This window comes from Ranitomeya imitator, chromosome 2, assembly GCF_032444005.1.
Source record: "Ranitomeya imitator isolate aRanImi1 chromosome 2, aRanImi1.pri, whole genome shotgun sequence".
Taxonomy (NCBI): Eukaryota; Metazoa; Chordata; class Amphibia; order Anura; family Dendrobatidae; genus Ranitomeya; species Ranitomeya imitator.
In genome coordinates, this window is record NC_091283.1 from 301,362,943 (window position 1) to 301,382,076 (window position 19,134).

At 43.3% G+C, this 19,134-nt stretch overlaps 1 pseudogene; it reads right to left on the bottom strand.

The window, feature by feature from the left end:
* Positions 1-19,134, bottom strand: part of LOC138663364 (zinc finger protein 585A-like) — a 90,039-nt pseudogene that overhangs the window by 54,994 nt on the left and 15,911 nt on the right.

Consider the following 19,134-nt stretch of genomic DNA (forward strand, 5'->3'; position numbering starts at 1 on the left):
TGAATCTGTATGGCTATGAAATACTTTTCTTAGAATAATCATGAATAAAATCCATTTTCTCACATATGGAATGTCTTTTCCTCTAGTGGATTGATCCAATGGTCAATGGATGGTCCTCCGTATCTTTACTGACTCCTCAGACCTCCGCCTGGATGGAACACATGTAGCTCTTTATGGTTGGAGACACAAATCTTCACTCCTCTGCAGGCTCTGTCTGATCCTTGTGAAGTGAAATAGTGGAATTCCTGCACCTTGAACAACAGGTGTTTAGCAGAGCTCTCCTCCCCCTGTGTGCAAGGAAAAGGAATCCACCCAAAATAGCACAAAAAACAGATTTGGCTGAGCTCCCCAAAATGTTAGAAAAAATTAACACTTTCTTACTTAAAAAAAAAAAAAAAAAAAAAAAAAAGTAAGAGCACGGTGAGGATAGAAAGGAACGCAATATTGAATTATGTGGATAAAACAAATCTTGTTTAATGTTTATTCAAAAAGTGATTACAAAAATGAAGAAAAGTTCATAGCACCCAAAAATAAGTATTAGATTATAAAAGAGAAAACAAGCATTCATTGGTTCTTACATATGGTCCTGAAGTTGATGTGGTCCGGGTTGGAGATTCTTAAAGTATGAGAGATCTCCTGAACAAGAGTTAGGTCGGCTTATATACTATTTTGACCCATAGACTTACATTGGTTTCTATTTTTCCTGTCTCAGAACAACATAAGATGTTCTGCCCCTATGTTCATAGCCTCTACCATATTAGAAAAACACAAGTAACTTGCGGAATATGAATATTAGTTTTTTGTACATTACCTCATTTTGAAATGCTTAAGCATATACCGTATTTTTCCGACCATAAGACGCACTTTTTTTTCCTCCAAATTTGGGAGGAAAGTTTGGGTGCGTCTTATGGTAGGGATGTAGCATGTGGGGAGGGGGGCAGCAGCGAGTGGGATCGCACTGTTATCCCACTTCAGGAGGCAGAAAAATGTCCCCACTGCCTGGAATCAGCACTGGGGAAACTATGTGGTCCCGATGATTAAGTGCAGTGAATATTCATTAGCTGCTTCCCCGCCCACCTATCAGCTGAGCAGTGAGCCAGGAGCAGCAAATGAATACTCAACTTAAGCCGGGACACACATGGTTTCCTCAGCGCCGAATTCCTGCAGCAGCTGGAGAGACCTGTGTGTCTGGGGGAGGAGGAGGCAGCAGCAGCATGGGCCAGGGGAGAGGAGATCGCTGCATACCTGCCTGGGCTAGAAGCTGAGTGCTGTGCACAAGGAGGACCTGTGTGATGTCAGAAGTGGGCGGGCTGGAGTGTTGTGAATTCTGTGGTCATGCTCCCTCCTGTGGTCATGAGTGGTACTTCGGCTGGTTCTGTCTATGAGCTTCCTCTGGTGGATGTGAGTGGGGCTGCGGCTTCTGAGTTTCCTTCCTCAGGTGACGAGGTTAAGTCGTTAGGTGATGCTCTATTTAACTCCACCTAGTTCTTTGTTCCTGGCCTCCAGTCAATGTTCCAGTATTGGTCTTGCTTTCTCCTGGATCGTTCTTGTGGCCTGTCTGCTCTGCATAAGCTAAGTTTTGCTTGTGTTACTTTTGTTTGCTATTTTTTCTGTCCAGCTTGCTATATTGGTTTTACTTGCTTGCTGGAAGCTCTGAGACGCAGAGGGAGCACCTCCGTACCGTTAGTCGGTGCGGAGGGTCTTTTTGTCCCCTCTGCGTGGTTGTTTGTAGGTTTTTGTGCTGACCGCAAAGCTATCTTTCCTATCCTCGGTCTATTCAGTAAGTCGGGCCTCACTTTGCTAAAATCTATTTCATCTCTGTGTTTGTATTTTCATCTTAACTCACAGTCATTATATGTGGGGGGCTTCCTTTTCCTTTGGGAAATTTCTCTGAAGCAAGGTAGGCTTATATTTCTATCTTCAGGGCTAGCTAGTTTCTCAGGCTGTGCCGAGGCGCCTAGGTCTTGTCAGGAGCGCTCCACGGCTACCTTTAGTGTGGTATGATAGGATTAGGGATTGCGGTCAGCAGAGTTCCCACGTCTCAGAGCTCGTCCTATGTTAGTAACTAACAGGTCACTTGTGTGCTCTTAACCACTAGATCAATTGTGGTTCTGAATCACCTGTTCATAACACTGGAGCATCACATGGCAGCTCAGAGCCCTCCCTCTTCTTGACATCATCACAGGTCCTTCAGACTCCCCACTAGAATCTGCAGGCTTCCTCTTATAACCTGTGCTGTGGAAAGGCAACAAGAGGGAAAGCTCTGTTTGTACAGTCATGGGTTGCTCCAGCTTTTACCTCACCACAGTGGCTGGCTGGCTGCCACAATTAAGAGGTTAGACTTTACAAAACACAATAAAGCACTCTGCCACTACTTTGGTGAACTATAACTTCCAGCATGTCATGGGATCTGCAGGACATGCTGGGAGTTATAGTTCTCCCATGGGATTTTAAAGCAGCACTCCAGTGTTATTTTGCAGTGCTGGAGTGGTGCTTTCAATATAAGCCCTGTGCCCCCATTCTTATACTCACCCTCCAGCATCTTCATATAACACTTCACAGACACCACACTGGTCCCGCAGCTTCCAACATAATAACATACTATTATATATAATAACACCACATATAATAGTATGTTATTAAATATTTTACCACATTTTTTTGCTTCAAATATTTTTTTCCCTATTTTCCAGCTCTAAAACCTGGGTGCGCCTTATAGTCCGGTGCGTCTTATAGTCCGAAAAATACTAGCCTGTGACCTTTAAGAACCATTTACTATCTCCAAATAGCCACATATTGACAGTTCTGACAAAAGCCCTATAGTTCTGACAAACAGAGAACAGATGTATCGGCCAAAATCCTCAGAATTAACTCATTCTCTCGATATACAGAGTATCTATTTGCTAGTTAGAACCTGCATATGTTAAGTAATCTATATTTTTTTTATTATTGAAATACTAAAATTTTACAGTGGCTTACCCTCCTTCTGGAGTGTGTCAATGACTGCCTTCTAGACATCTGTCCAGTCAGCAGTCTTCCTCATGATTGTGGAGCCTACTGAAACAGACTAAGGGTACGTTCACATTTGCGGTTTGCGCCGCAGCGTCGCCGCCGCAACAAAACGCATGCGTCGTGCGGCCCTATCTTTAACATTGGGGCCGCATGTGCATGCGTTGTGTTGCGTTTTGTTGCGTTTTACGCCGCATGCGGTGTTAGGGCGCACCTGCCTGGGCGCGTCAAACACAACATGTTGCATTTTTCGGGCGGCGCCGACCTTTTCAAAAACGCATGCGTCGTGCGGCCCTATCTTTTAACATTGGCGCCGCATGTGCATGCGTTTTGCTGCGTTTTTGTTTGCGTTGTGCGTTGCGGCGACGACGCTGCGGCGCACAACGCAAATGTGAACTTAGACTTAGGGACCTTTTTTAAATGTTTAGGAAGCCACCACTGCAGGTGTTTTTATTCTAATTTACTGACATAATGACTTTTGGGTTTTCATTGGCTGTAGGATATAGTCATCAACAGAAATAAACGCTTGAGATAGATCACTCTGTAATGACTAATATAAGAGTTTCATTTTTTGCATTGAAGAACTGAAATAAATTAACTTATTGATAATATTCTAATTTAGTTAGAAGCACTTGTATGTAACTATGTAAAAACAATTAAGAACTTAAAAAAAGCTTCTCCCCTGTGTGAATTCTTTGGTGGCTAGAAAGAGATGGTTTCTTCACGAAACATTTCCCACATTCTGAAAATTAAAAAGGCTTCTCCCCTGTGTGGGTTTTCTGGTGGCTAACAAGATTCGATTTCTGGTTAAAACATTTCCCACATTCTGAACAGGAAAAAGGCTTCTCCCCTGTGTGGGTTTTCTGGTGGCTAACAAGATGCGCTTTGTGGTTAAAACATTTCCCACATTCTGAACAGGAAAAAGGCTTCTCCCCTGTGTGGGTTTTCTGGTGGCTAACAAGATGCGATTTCTGGTTAAAACATTTCCCACATTCTGAACATGAAAAAGGCTTCTCCCCTGTGTGGGTTTTATGGTGGCTAACAAGATTCGCTTTGTGGTTAAAACATTTCCCACATTCTGAACAGGAAAAAGGCTTCTCCCCTGTGTGGGTTTTATGGTGGCTAACAAGACTCGCTTTGTGGTTAAAACATTTCCCACATTCTGAACAGGAAAAAGGCTTCTCCCCTGTGTGGGTTTTCTGGTGGCTAACAAGATTCGATTTCTGGTTAAAACATTTCCCACATTCTGAACAGGAAAAAGGCTTCTCCCCTGTGTGGGTTTTCTGGTGGCTATCAACATACGCTTTCCTGGTAAAACATTTCCCACATTCTGAACAGGAAAAAGGCTTTTCCCCTCTGTGGGTTTTCTGGTGGTTAACAAGATTCACTTTCTGTTTAAAACATTTCCCACATTCTGAACAGGAAAAAGGCTTCTCCCCTCTGTGGGTTTTCTGGTGGCTAACAAGATTCGCTTTGTAGTTAAAACATTTCCCACATTCTGAACAGGAAAAAGGCTTCTCCCCTGTGTGGGTTCTTTGGTGGGTAACAAGCTGCACTTTTCGAATAAAACATTTCCCACATTCTGAACAGGAAAAAGGCTTCTCCCCTGTGTGGGTTTTCTGGTGGCTAACAAGACTCGATTTCTGGTTAAAACATTTCCCACATTCTGAACAGGAAAAAGGCTTCTCCCCTGTGTGGGTTCTTTGGTGGGTAACAAGCTGCACTTTTCGAATAAAACATTTCCCACATTCTGAAGATGAAAATGGCTTCTTCCCTGTGTGAATGCTCTGGTGACTGACAAAATCTGATTTCTGGTTAAAACATCTCCCACACTTGGAACAAGAAAATCTATTGTCTGCTTTGTGAAGTTTTTGTTGTTTGAGAAATGACTTTTCTAGGGGAAAACTATTTCCATATTCTGAAAATGAAAATGTCTTCATTGCTTTAGTAGCAGTTCGATTTGTAATGCTTACTTTGTAACTTTGATTTTCATTAGTACTAGGCAATGAATCAGAAGACAGGACCTGTTCCAAATGATCAGATGACAGATCTTTGCTGTGAAGGGATGATGGTATATTTGGAGTAATGGCATTCACTTCAATTGTATCCTGTGGGATCTCAAGATTATCTGATTTAAACATTGAAGATGTCAGCTGTCCTGCTGATCTCCTGGTACGGTCATCTGCCAAGAATAAAACCAATTATTATTTTAGAATAAAATATCCTTGAATTCTATATTTTTGAACATTTCTAATTAAACGGTCTGTAAAAATGGTAAGTTATGCAAAATTATTAAATTATTCACCAAGACAATGACAGTTTACAGACTGTGCTCAAAACCACATTAAGCATCCATGCTTTTGGCATTACTATAGTGAGAAGAAACCACTTATTTTATGGCATGTGTATCTCCTGGAGCACAATCTGGGCACTATGTGTTGGGTAATAACTTGGGAAATTTGCAATTTTCACTCTCCAACATCCACTGCGCGTGCTAATATCTGGAAACTGCAGTGCAGTCAAAATAGTCACTATTCCTATAGATTAATTTATTGAGGGTTATAATTTACAAAATGGAGTCACTTTATAGGGATTTCATGTGATCTGGTTTTCTGCAATTTTGTCATATTAGGGATTCTGCAAATGGTGTGCCCCATCTCCTCTGGGATCTGCTCCTGCAACGTCTGCTTCGGACACCAGACGCGGCTTACTAATTCTGCAGGCGATGCTGGTAACAGAGGTGGGGTTGGAAGCTCTTGGCAGTGCAGGCTCTTCCCAGCCACTAAGATTAGGGTGCCTGGCATCTGTAGTACCATCCAGTCTGGCAGTATGGGTGTGTGCTACCAGCTGCAGTAATCTGCTCCCTGTTTTAGCCAATTGGAAAGCACCACACCTTTTTAATCAGATAAATTTGTATTAACCATAACAAGATTTACAACAGATCACATGTTCATACTAATTTTATGTTTTACAGTAAATTAACCCCCTGGTGGAAACCATATCAGGATAATTCGTCCATAGTTGACAATATCAGAGTTCTAGTTTATTATAAGTTGTACTCTATAATACTATATACTGGTATACCATAAATTAATCCTATCCAACCATGGCTGCCATAATTTATGGAAGAAATCCAGCTCGTCTCTCCTGGTGTAAATACTTATCTCAAGTTGAATTATGTGGTTCATTTGAGCAATGAATTCGGAGGCTCCTCTCTAACCCCATATTTTGCAATCAGTTTCCTTGCAGCAAACAATAATCTTGCAATTACAATTTTAGCCGTATTGTCAGTTAATATTTCCTCCACATACCCTAATATAGATATCAACGGATCCCTAGGGATAATGTACCCATACACCACTCCAATGAAGTTCAACACTACAATCCAATAGGAGAAAATCTGGGACAATCCCAAAGCATATGCAATATGTCCGCCTGAGATTGAGAACACCTTGGGCAATCAGAATTGGACTTCGAAAGCACCAAACCTTACTAAAGCTTGAAGAATATTGCTGGAATCTGCCAGATACAGCCTTGATCTCCTCTAGTTCAGTCCTCTGTGCTCAGCTCCCGGCTTGTGTATTTGTTTCCTGCTGTGACCCCAGCCTGTTTACGGACTACTCCTATGTCTCCTGAGTTAGTATTTTCTCTGGCCTCTTGGTTCTGACACGGTTATCGGTCTATTCTTCTTCCCATCTTACTCCACAGAACAGCAGGTAACACTGTGGCCCAAGCCTAGGGGTCTCAGTGTAAGTCCAAATCCATGTAGAGGGGTTAAAGAAGTTAAAGGGTAATGGGCAAAACTGTGACTATAGACAATAACACATCTACTGAAATGATCAAGCTGAACAATCATCCTCAGGAAAAAAAAATGAGTAGCGGTGAAACTTCTCTGGAGTAACTGAAGTATGGGACTCGGTGGCTCTAAGCAATATAAACTATCGTAAGGACCAATATTTTCTGTCAGATAAATGTCAAGAAGAAATATTAGACATTTAAATAGAACTTTTTATAATAGCGTAGAGCTGAGGAATCTTATATTTAGATCTCAGGCATTTGGTAACTGAAACCTTTTTCTAAACACCACCAGGGAGTTACAGACTCAGATAAGTGAGGCAGGCCGATCCCACCACATTCAAACTATCATGCAGAATGAACATGTATATAAAAAAAAAAGTTACATCCTCAACAACAACATAGGTATGAGGGGAGAACTCCAACACTAAACCGGAGTTGCACTCATTTATGGTGGACTACTGGAGCTACTATGAGTCCTGACCAGAAAAGTAGAGAAAGTATTAGCGCCCCCATTTCAGGAGAGATTACAGCACAATCTGAATTACCGTATATACTCGAGTATAAGCCGACCTGAGTATAAGCCGACCCCCCTTATTTTGTTACAAAAAAATGGGAAACCTTAATGACTCGAGTATAAGCCTAGTGTGGAAAATGCAGCAGCTACCGGTAAATGTCAAAAATAAAAATAGATACCAATAAAAGAAAAATTAATCGAGACATCAGTAGGTTAAATGTTTTTGAATATCCATATTGAATCAGGAGCCCCATATAATGCTCCATACAGTTCATGATGGTCCCCATAAGATGCTCCATACAAAATACACCCCATATAATGCTGCACAAATGCTGATTATGGCCCCATAAGATGCTCCATACAGACATTTGCCCCATATAATGCTCCATAAATGCTGATTATGGCCCCATAAGATGCTCCATACAGTCATTTGCCCCATGTAATGGTCCATAAATGCTGATTATGGCCCCATAAGATGCTCCATACAGTCATTTGCCCCACATGCTGTTGCTGTGATAAAAAAAAAAAAAATCACATACTCACCTCTCGTCGCTCAGGCCCCCGGCACTTTCTATATTCACTTGCTTCTCTTTCCACCGCCGCCAGCCGCCGCTACGTTCCCCGTCCACTGCAATGACTGCTCAGGCAGAGGGCGGCGCGCCCTCTGACCTGAGCATCAGTGCAGTGGACAGGGAATGTAGCGGCGGTGGAACGGGGAGCAGGTGAATATCGAGCACTGCTTATACTCATCTGCTCCTGGCGCGGTCCCTGCTTCCCTGACGCCGGCAGCTTCTTCCTGTAGTGAGTGGTCACATGGTACCGCTCATTACAGTAATGAATATGCGTAACCACTCCTATGGGAGTGGAATTGGGTCCATATTCATTACTGTAATGACCAGTACCATGTGACCGCTCACTACAGGAAGAAGATGCCAGCGCTGGAGAACCAGGGACACCACGCCAGGAGCAGGTGAGTATGCTTAGACAGCTGCCACTCCACCTCTCCTGCCGACCCCTGGGTATGACTCGAGTATAAGCCGAGACGGGCAAGTTCAGCCTAAAAAAAATGGGCTTAAATTCTTGGCTTCTACTCGAGTATATACGGTATTTAGGATTGAAAACATAATGTATTTTATGACCTGGAGTGAATCCATGAAACCAGGGCTCGAGCCATGCCAACACATCTCCTGCAGGCGTGAATAAATGTACAGTGGGTACAGAAAGTATTTAGACCCCTTTAAATTTTTCACTGTTTCATTGCAGCTATTTGGTAAATTAAAAAAGTTCATTTTTCTCATTAATGTACACTCTGCACCCCATCTTGACAAAACAAAACAGAAATGTAGAAATTTTTGCAAATTTAATATAAAAGAAAAACTGAAATATCACATGGTCATAAGTATTCAGACCCTTTGCTCAGACACTCATATTTAAGTCACATGCTGTCCATTTCCTTGCGATCCTCCTTGAGATGGTTCTACGCCTTCATTGGAGGCCAGCTGTGTTTAATTAACCCCCGAAGCCTTTTTCAGTTTTGCGTTTTCGTTTTTCACTCCCCTTCTTAGAAACATAACTTTTTTATTTTTCCATCAATATGGCCATGTGAGGACTTGTTTTTGCGGGACGAGTTGTACTTTTGAATGACACCATTGATTTTACCATGTTGTGTACTAGAAAACAGGAAAAAATTCCAAGTGCGGTGAAATTTAAAAAATAAAAGTGCAATCTCCCCGTGTCCTGCCAATCCCCATCCCCTCGCACTTCCTTAAAATGGCTCAAAGATCAATAGATGCCTTTGTTTGGAGGGGAGGCCTCCCCAGAGTAAACAAAGCCACTCTCTACCGACACCGCCTAAAAGGAGGTTTGGGAGTTCCCAACCTTTCTAAATACTACCGCGCAGCCCAATTGGACCAACTGACCCTATATCATGCCTAGATTGAACCCCCCATTATGGCTATCTCCAGAAGCCGCCGAGCTACAACCCGACACCCTAGATACAATATTATGGATTCTCCCAACCCAACGCAAACATATTTCAAACCCCAAAATAAAACATTCTCTCGCAATCTGGGACTCTCATAAATACTCCTCACAACTAATCTCACCCTTTTTGCCCCTCGCCCCAATTTGGGGCAACACTATTTCCCCCAGGTGTGAGACCCCTTAGATACTTCCATAAGTGAGTTGAAGCAGGGATAACTAAAGTCCACCATCTGTTTAATGTGGACGGGATTATCCCATTCCCAGCCCTTAGAGAAAAATATGGTTTCCCCCCGGAGAGATATTTCGATATTTGCAACTTAAGAACTTTGTCAGCTCTTCACTGAAAAATTCTACCCCTCCATACTCCTTTACTCCATTTGAACAAAGATGCCGTCAAAATCCCCATGCCTCAGGTACTATATCTCTTCTCTACTCACAAATCAATTTCCCCTCACTTAGGAATTGTTTAAAATACATTTCTCGCTGGGAGTAGGATATTGGGTCTACCCTGACTGACTCTGAATGGTCCCAAATCTGGTCCTCCTCCACTGGAGGAATCCTAAATACCCTTATGCTGGAAACTAACTATAAAGTGTTAACCCGCTGGTACCTGACCCCAGCGAGAGTGGCTAAAGCAGTGGCCAACTATTCCCCAAACTGCTTTAGAGGATGTAACTCTACTGGAGACATGTTCCATATCTGGTGGCTATGCCCAACTGTTAGGAGACTATGGATTAGAATTTACCATTTAGTTTTTTCTGTCACAAATATAAACCTCAGAAAGAACCCTTGGGAGGCCCTACTCAACAAACGCATCCCCAACATTCTCAAACACACCCAGGCTCTTATATCATTTATATTTCTAGCAACCAAGCAAACAATAGCTTTGGCCTGGAAAAAAACAACCATAGATTTCTCCGCAGTTAAATCACGTCTCTCCTGGTATATGATTAATGAAAAACTGTCGGCTATTCTTATGGACAAAGTTGGTAAATTCGAAAAAGTATGGCTTCCCTGGGCGGAATATACTAATCACACTCCCTTTGCTGTACCTACACTTTACCTAACTAACCCTGAACCATCCGATTCAGAATGACTCTTCGTAATTATCGTACCCAATGCAATTTCACCCTCGGGCCTCCCTTCCTCCCCCCCTCTCCTTTTTTTCCTCCCCTTTTTGTCTATACTCCTTCTCCCCCCTATCCCCTGCTGTTGTTAGATCAAAGAATTGCGTGCTATTTGTTTACATGCATTTGTACACATATTGTATTTACAGTTCTGTAATGATACCTTTATTATCGCACCATATGTAAATTGAAAATTTTCAATAAAAATTCATTGTATGTTTGATTTTATTTTTATTTTATTTTGAATGGGCAAAAAGGGGGATTTTAATTTTTATATTTTTAAAAAATTTTTTTGGTTTTACTTTTGGCATGCTTCAATAGTCTCCATAGGAGACTAGAAGCTGCCACAACCTGATTGGCTCTGCTACATAGAGGCGATGTTCAGATCATCTCTATGTAGCTGATTTACTCACTTGCTATGAGCGCCGACCACTGGGTGGCGCTCACAGGAAGCCGGCACTGATAACCATAGAGGTTTCCAGGAGACCTCAGATTGTCATGCCAACACACCGGTGAGCCGCGATCACCTGACGAGTTGTCACCGGTGTGTGTAGAGTTTGACAGCGGCATTTAACTGGTTAATAGCCGTGGCTGGATCTCGATTCCACCCGTGGCTATTGCGGGCACATGTCAGCTGTTCAAAACATGATGAAAGATGTGGGCTCACCACCGGAGCCCACATCAAAGGGAGGAAGTCTGACATCGGCGCACTATTACACCCGATGTCAGTAAGGGGTTAAACTGATAGGAATTGATTTGGAAAGGCACACACCTCATAGCTCACAGTGCATGTCAGACCAAATGAGAATCATAAGGTCAAAGGAACTGGCCAAGGAGCGCAGAGACAGAATTGCAGCAAGGCACAGATCTGGCCAAGGTTACAAAAGAATTTCTGCAGTACTCAAGGTTCCTAAGAGCACAGTGGCCTCCATAATCCTTAAATGGAAGAAGTTTGGGACCATCAGAAGTCTTCCTAGACCTGGCCGTCTGCCAAATTGTGCAATCGTGGGAGAAGAGCCTCGGTGAGAGAGGTAAAGAAGAACCCCAAGATCAGTGTGGCTGAGCTCCACAGATGCAGTAGGCAGATGGGAGAAAGTCAACTATCACTGCAGCCCTCCACCAGTCGGGCCTTTATGGCACAGTGGCCCGGAAGCCTCTCCTCAGTGCAAGACATATGAAAGCCCACGTAGAGTTTGCTAAAAAACACATGAAGGACTCTCAGACTATGAGAAATAAGATTCTCTGGTCTGATGAGACAAAGATGGACCTTTTTAGTGAAAATTCAAAGCGGTATGTGTGGAGAAAACCAGGCACTGCTCATCACCTGCCCAAAACAATCCCAACAGTGAAACATGATGGTGGCCGCATCATGTTATGGGGGTGTTTTTCAGCTGCAGGGACAGGATGACTGGTTGTCATTGAAGGAAACATGAATGTGGCCAAGTACTGAGATATCCTGGATGAAATCCACTTTCAGAGTGCTCTGGACCTCAGACTTGGCAGAAGGTTCACCTTCCAACAAGACAATGACACTAAGAACACAAAGGAGTGGCTTCAGAACAACTCTGTGACCATTCTTGACTGGCCCAGCCAGAGCCCTGCCCTAAACCCAATTGAGCATCTCTGGAGAGACCTGAAAATGGCTGTCCACCAACGTTCACCATCCAACCTGACGGAACTGGAGAGGATCTGCAAGGAAGAATGGCAGAGGATCCCCAAATCCATGTGTGAAAAACTTGTTGCATCATTCCCAAGAAGACTCATGGCTGTAGTAGCTGTAAAGGTGCTTCTACTCAATACTGAGCAAAGGGTCTGAATACTTATGACCATGTGATATTTCAGTTTTTCTTTTTTAATAAATTTGCAAAAATTACTACATTCCTGTTGTTTTTCAGTCAATATGGGGTGCAGAGTGTACATTAATGAGAAAAAAATTAGCTTTTTTGAATTTACCAAATGGCTGTTATTGTACAGAAATTCACACTTGACCTCACTGCACATTTAATGTTGTCAAACAAAAAATCGAAGTTTGGTCAGAGAGACTGGACCTGGTCTTGTAGGGACCATATGAGCACATTCAGCAGCACAGAAGGGGAGAAGGTAGATTCATCCAATATCAGGGATCTAAAAATGACCCAAGCGATCCATAATAGGATGACCAGCCAGAGACATAATATTAGGAAAGGTGTAAACTGTCTGTTTAGGCATTTCGTTTCAAAATATGAACAAGATCCCACCAGATTAAGACTCCATTTATTAGAACAAATATCAGAACGTGTGTCTAATAGGTCCCAAAGACTTGTGAATAGAGAATCCTATTGGATTTTTAAACTATCCATTCTTAGGGTATGTTCACACGTTCAGGATTTCCATCCTTTTTTTTTCCTGACTGTTTTTTAAAAAACTGCAGCTCTTGGCAGAAAACGCAGGTCCTTTTTTTGGTCCTTTTTTGGTCCGTTTTTGATGCGTTTTTTGATGCGTTTTTTGATGCGTTTTTTTGATGCAGTTTTCTAGCCAGAGTCTGTGTGTTTTCTAGGAATTTTTTTAGGGTTAAAATGGCTGAAAATACCCTAACCCTACCCCTACCCCTAACCCTACCCCTAACCCTACCCCTAACCCTACCCCTACCCCTAACCCTAACCCTACCCCTATTCTAACCTTAGTGAAAAAAAAAAAAAAAAAAAAATTCTTTATTTTTTTTATTGTCCCTACCTATGGGGGTGACAAAGGGGGGGGGGTGTCATTTACTATTTTTTTATTTTGATCACTGAGATAGGTTATATCTCAGTGATCAAAATGCACTTTGGAACGAATCTGCCGGCCGGCAGATTCGGCGGGCGCACTGCGCATGCGCCCGCCATTTTGCAAGATGGCGGCGCCCAGGGAGAAGACGGCCGGACGGACACCGGGACGCCGGGTGAGTATAAGGGGGGGAGATTAGGGCACGGGGGGGGCATCAGAGCACTGGGGGGGGGGCATCGGAGCACGGGGGGGCGGGATCGGAACACGGGGGGGGCAGCCACACTCCGCCCACGCACTTCCGCCCGCTCCCCGCACTTCCTGCTGCAGCGGTTCTGCACATCAAACCGCAGTAAAACCCGCAGATATATTTTTGATCTGCGGGTTTTACTGCGGTTTGGACCTCACAATGGAGGTCTATGGGTGCAGAACCGCTGCGGCTCCGGAAAAAGAATTGACATGCTCCTTCTTTTTTCCGGGAGCTATTCAGCGCGTCTTTTTTTTTACAATTTCCGGACCATGTGCACAGTGTGTCCTGTTTTCCATAGGGTACAGTGTACTGTACCCTGCATGGAAAACAGCTGCGGAACCGCAGCGGCAAAACCGCCGCGGTTCCGCGGTAAAAAACGCACTGTGTGAACATGGCCTTAAACCGGAGGATTTCCCATGTACTGTATTTTTCTTTATATGGATTTTATTGTGCATCCAATATGCATTTTACATCTATTTGAATTGTTTTGTATATGAAGAAAGGTTTTAACACAAAAAAACTGCACCATAGGGGCGGTTTAATTAATGAATTAAGCAATTGGATCAGTGACGCCATTCTGGAGGATATACAGGTCCTTCTCAAAAAATTAGCATATAGTGTTAAATTTCATTATTTACCATAATGTAATGATTACAATTAAACTTTCATATATTATAAATTCATTATCCACCAACTGAAATTTGTCAGGTCTTTTATTGTTTTAATACTGATGATTTTGGCATACAACTCCTGATAACCCAAAAAACCTGTCTCATAAATTAGCATATTTCACCCATCCAATCAAATAAAAGTGTTTTTTAATAACAAACAAAAAAACCATCAAATAATAATGTTCAGTTATGCACTCAATACTTGGTCGGGAATCCTTTGGCAGAAATGACTGCTTCAATGCGGCGTGGCATGGAGGCAATCAGCCTGTGACACTGCTGAGATGTTATGGAGGCCCAGGATGCTTCAATAGCGGCCTTAAGCTCATCCAGAGTGTTGGGTCTTGCGTCTCTCAACTTTCTCTTCACAATATCCCACAGATTCTCTATGGGGTTCAGGTCAGGAGAGTTGGCAGGCCAATTGAGCACAGTAATACCATGGTCAGTAAACCATTTACCAGTGGTTTTGGCACTGTGAGCAGGTGCCAGGCCGTGCTGAAAAATGAAATCTTCATCTCCATAAAGCATTTCAGCCGATGGAAGCATGAAGTGCTCCAAAATCTCCTGATAGCTAGCTGCATTGACCCTGCCCTTGATGAAACACAGTGGACCAACACCAGCAGCTGACATGGCACCCCACACCATCACTGACTGTGGGTACTTGACACTGGACTTCAGGCATTTTGGCATTTCCTTCTCCCCAGTCTTCCTCCAGACTCTGGCACCTTGATTTCCGAATGACATGCAAAATTTGCTTTCATCAGAAAAAAGTACTTGGGACCACTTAGCAACAGTCCAGTGCTGCTTCTCTGCAGCCCAGGTCAGGCGCCTCTGCCGCTGTTTATGGTTCAAAAGTGGCTTTACCTGGGGAATGCGGCACCTGTAGCCCATTTCCTGCACACGCCTGTGCACGGTGGCTCTGGATGTTTCCACACCAGACTCAGTCCACTGCTTCCTCAGGTTCCCCAAGGTCTGGAATCGGTCCTTCTCCACAATCTTCCTCAGGGTCCGGTCTCCTCTTCTCATTGTACAGCGTTTTCTGCCACATTGTTTCCTTCCAACAGACTTACCATTGAGGTGCCTTGATACAGCACTCTGGGAACAGCCTATTTGTTGAGAAATTTCTTTCTGGGTCTTACCCTCTTGCTTGAGGGTGTCAATGATGGCCTTCTTGACATCTGTCAGGTCGCTAGTCTTACCCATGATGGGGGTTTTGAGTAATGAACCAGGCAGGGAGTTTATAAAAGCCTCAGGTATCTTTTGCATGTGTTTAGAGTTAATTAGTTGATTCAGAAGATTAGGGTAATAGGTCGTTTAGAGAACCTTTTCTTGATATGCTAATTTATTGAGACAGGTTTTTTGGGTTATCAGGAGTTGTATGCCAAAATCATCAGTATTAAAACAATAAAAGACCTGACAAATTTCAGTTGGTGGATAATGAATCTATAATATATGAAAGTTTAATTGTAATCATTACATTATGGTAAATAATGAAATTTAACACTATATGCTAATTTTTTGAGAAGGACCTGTAAAACATCCACAATGTATCATTTGTATATGCCTGAGGAAGGAGCTGGTTCACATCGGAAATGGGTAGAATATTAAAATGAAAAGTTTGGGTTTTTTTTACGTTCATTTGTTTTGATAGCCAATTTTATGGCTCAGCATTTGGCAGCGCTTTTCAAAGCCCTGATTTTTTCCTTCCTCTCATATCAGGGATGTTGGAAGCCAACAGCATCATTACCCTCCGTTTTCTCTAAAAGGCTCATCATAATATTTTTCTAACTTGTCAGCACATTCTACGTACGCTGTCATTTGGCTTTGTAGTTTACAGATCTGGGCAGGTAACGGTCCGAGTCTTCTAATCTCAGGGGGTAGGTGGATCTTCCAGGTTATAAGTTCTATAGAATAGGGCTTTCCATGCCCAAAGTCATTTGCACAGTTTTGGGTGGAGGAGAATGTTGTGGTCTAGAGGCAAAATGGTGATCACACGATTGTGATACGGCCGGACTACACCACTGATAAAGCAGCCACAGCCGGTGACTGAGAAGAATCTGTGACTTCTCTGCATTTAGTGGTCACTACTCACCTGGGTAGTCATATGTAGGAATCTCCTCTTTACACTGCTCATCACCCCTCACATATGTCTCTGTAGTATTAATATGGGTCAGATCTTCACCCTGAAACAAATATTGTTAAAGTCACAGACAGATGGAGAAGTCACATCTATGATCAGCTCTAATCCTGCCATCTCCACCATTCTCATTACACAAGTATAACACATATAATACTGGTGGATAAAGCAACACTGAACACAAGAAGTTCACAGCCATCTACACATTGTGACAGGGTCACTGGTAAGGTGATAGAGGGGAGATATGTGTCACTGCGCTTAACGGCGTCAGTGATGTGAAACCAGAGCATTTTTTCTCCAGCACACTACGTGCTGTGAGGGATAAGTTGCATAAAAAGGGCTGGAGCGGGTGGGAGAAGGTCCACTTTATCTCCCCTGGCAGACTTGCCAGGACCTGCATGAGGACATGATCATGTGATCAATCACATGATGGGGAAGTTACAGGCTTGGGTTGAAATAACCGAGCTCTACAGGCAGTCTGGGTTCAGCTAGCCTGGAGAGAGGAACCTCCAGAGGCTTTGTGGCTCGTCGAGTACAGACTGAACCTGTGCTGCTCCAGAGCGGGGTGCTACCCGCAACATACGGACTGTGCTGCTCCAGAGCGGGGTGCCACCTGCAACATACAGACTGTGCTGCATTTTGTTTTCTTTTGCTGTTTTTTTCCTGTTTTAGCTAAAAAGGCTGAGTTTGTTTTCCCCACAAGTTGGTTTATGCTGCCTTACATTAAAGAGACGGTGTTCCCATTTTTCCTACCTCTGTGTGCCGCCACGTGAGTGAACTACCACAACATCATAAAGCCCCTTTCACACATCCATGTCTCCAGTACGTGAGGTGAGTTTTCACACGTACCGGAATGAATGGGTCTGTGCACGTGTCACCGTGTTTCCATGGACCGTGTGTCTGTATGACCCACACGTAGATATGTCCGTTTTTTCACCGTCAGCATGGACGGCAAAACGTACTGCACACGTGCAAATTAAGAATACACATTGATGTCCTCCGTGTGACACACATCAGCACCGGGGAAGAAGCGCTACAGTAAGCGCTGTTTCCTGGCGGCAGGTGCTGAAGACGGCTCTCATCATTCTCCCCTGATCTGCCGGAGGTCGGCGCGAGCAAAGGAGAATGATGAGAGTTATATTAAAGTCCGAAAGATATTAAAGTCCGAACGATGACAGCAGGTGGGGGCTTTGGGGACTATTACTTCCATCATCTGACACCTGCTGCCGCTAATAACAGTGACAGCAGGAGGGGATGATAGGGGTATTCCTCACCCGCCACCTGCAATATATCGAAATAAATGAATGAAAAACCCGGTGTGGGTTCCCCATATTTTCTTGAACCAACCACGCAAACCTCACAGCTGGGGGCTGCAACCCTCAGCTGTCAGATGCAGCAAGGTTGGTTACCAAGAATAGAGGGGCACCCACGCTATTTTTATATTTATTTAAATAAATCATTTTAAAAAATGGTGTGGGGTCCCCCCCATTTTTGACAACCAGCTTTGCTAAAGCTCACAGCTGGGGGCTGGTATTCTAAGGTTGGTATGGGGCCATGGATATTGACCCCCCAGCCTAAAAATCAGCAGCCTGCAGCTGCCTAGAAAGGGTGCATCTATTAGATGCGCCAATTTTGGCGCTTTGTCCGACTCTTCCCACTTGCCCTGTAGCGGTGGCAAGAGGGGTTAATATTTGTGGGGTTGATTTCATCTTTGTATTGTCAGGTGACATCAAGCCCACAGTTTAGTAATGGAGAAGTGTCTAAGACATCTCTCCATTACTAATCCTATAGGTATATGGTAAATAAAGACACAGCCAGAATAAAGTCCTTTAATTGAAAAAATGACACAGACTCCTAAGATTCTCAATTAAACCATACTTATGAACCTTGACTAATTCCACCAAAGCCCTCGATCTCCTGTAAGGCTGGGTTCCCATTGCGGTATGGGATCGCGTTTAACGGACAGCGTTGCACGGCGAAATTAACGCCGTGCAACGCGTCCGTTAGCGCGCCCATTCAAGGCAATGGGAACGCGCAGCACTAGCGTGGGACAGAACGACGGACAGGTATGGTAGATTGTTGGGTTTTTTTATTTACTTTTATTATAGATCGAGGGCTTCGGTGGAATTAGACGATGCAGTAACTATGGTTTAATTGAGATTAATAAAGGAGTCGGTCATTTTTTCAATTAAAGGATTTTATTCTGGCTGTGTCTTTATTTACATACTGTATAACTATAGGATTAGTAATGGATAGGTGTCTTCAGGGCTGCCACTAGGAATTTCAGGCCCCATACAGGCAAAATTTTCGGGGCCCCTTTGAGACTCCGCCCAGGCTCCACCCCAGTCCCGCCTCCACCCCTCAAACTGTCCAAAGTCCCACCGCTCTCTCTTGAAAAAACTCCACTTCTCACCAATCATACATTAACAGTTCCCATCACCAGATCACACATATAGCCAGCAGCTTTTGTTTTAGCCAAAATATTTTTCTAATCTGCCACCACAACAAGGCAGACTCTTTTGGCTGAGCTCTACACTACGCTGACCTATTAAAAATTTGTTAAAATATGCAATCCAATTTAGGTATATTTTTATTTATTTTTCAATTTTTAATATGACCAATAATATCATATACAAGGGACAAATACACTGCACCATGACCAGATCACATATTACCACCACACAGTGACCTGTAATACCACATACAAGGAACTAATACTGCCACACCATGTCCAGATCACATACTACCACCACAGTGACCGAATAATACCAGATACAAGAGACAAATACCACCACACCATGACCAGACCACATATTACCACCACAGTGACCTATACCACATACAAGGAACAAATACCGCCACACCATGACCAGACCACATATTACCACCACATAGTGATGAATAATACC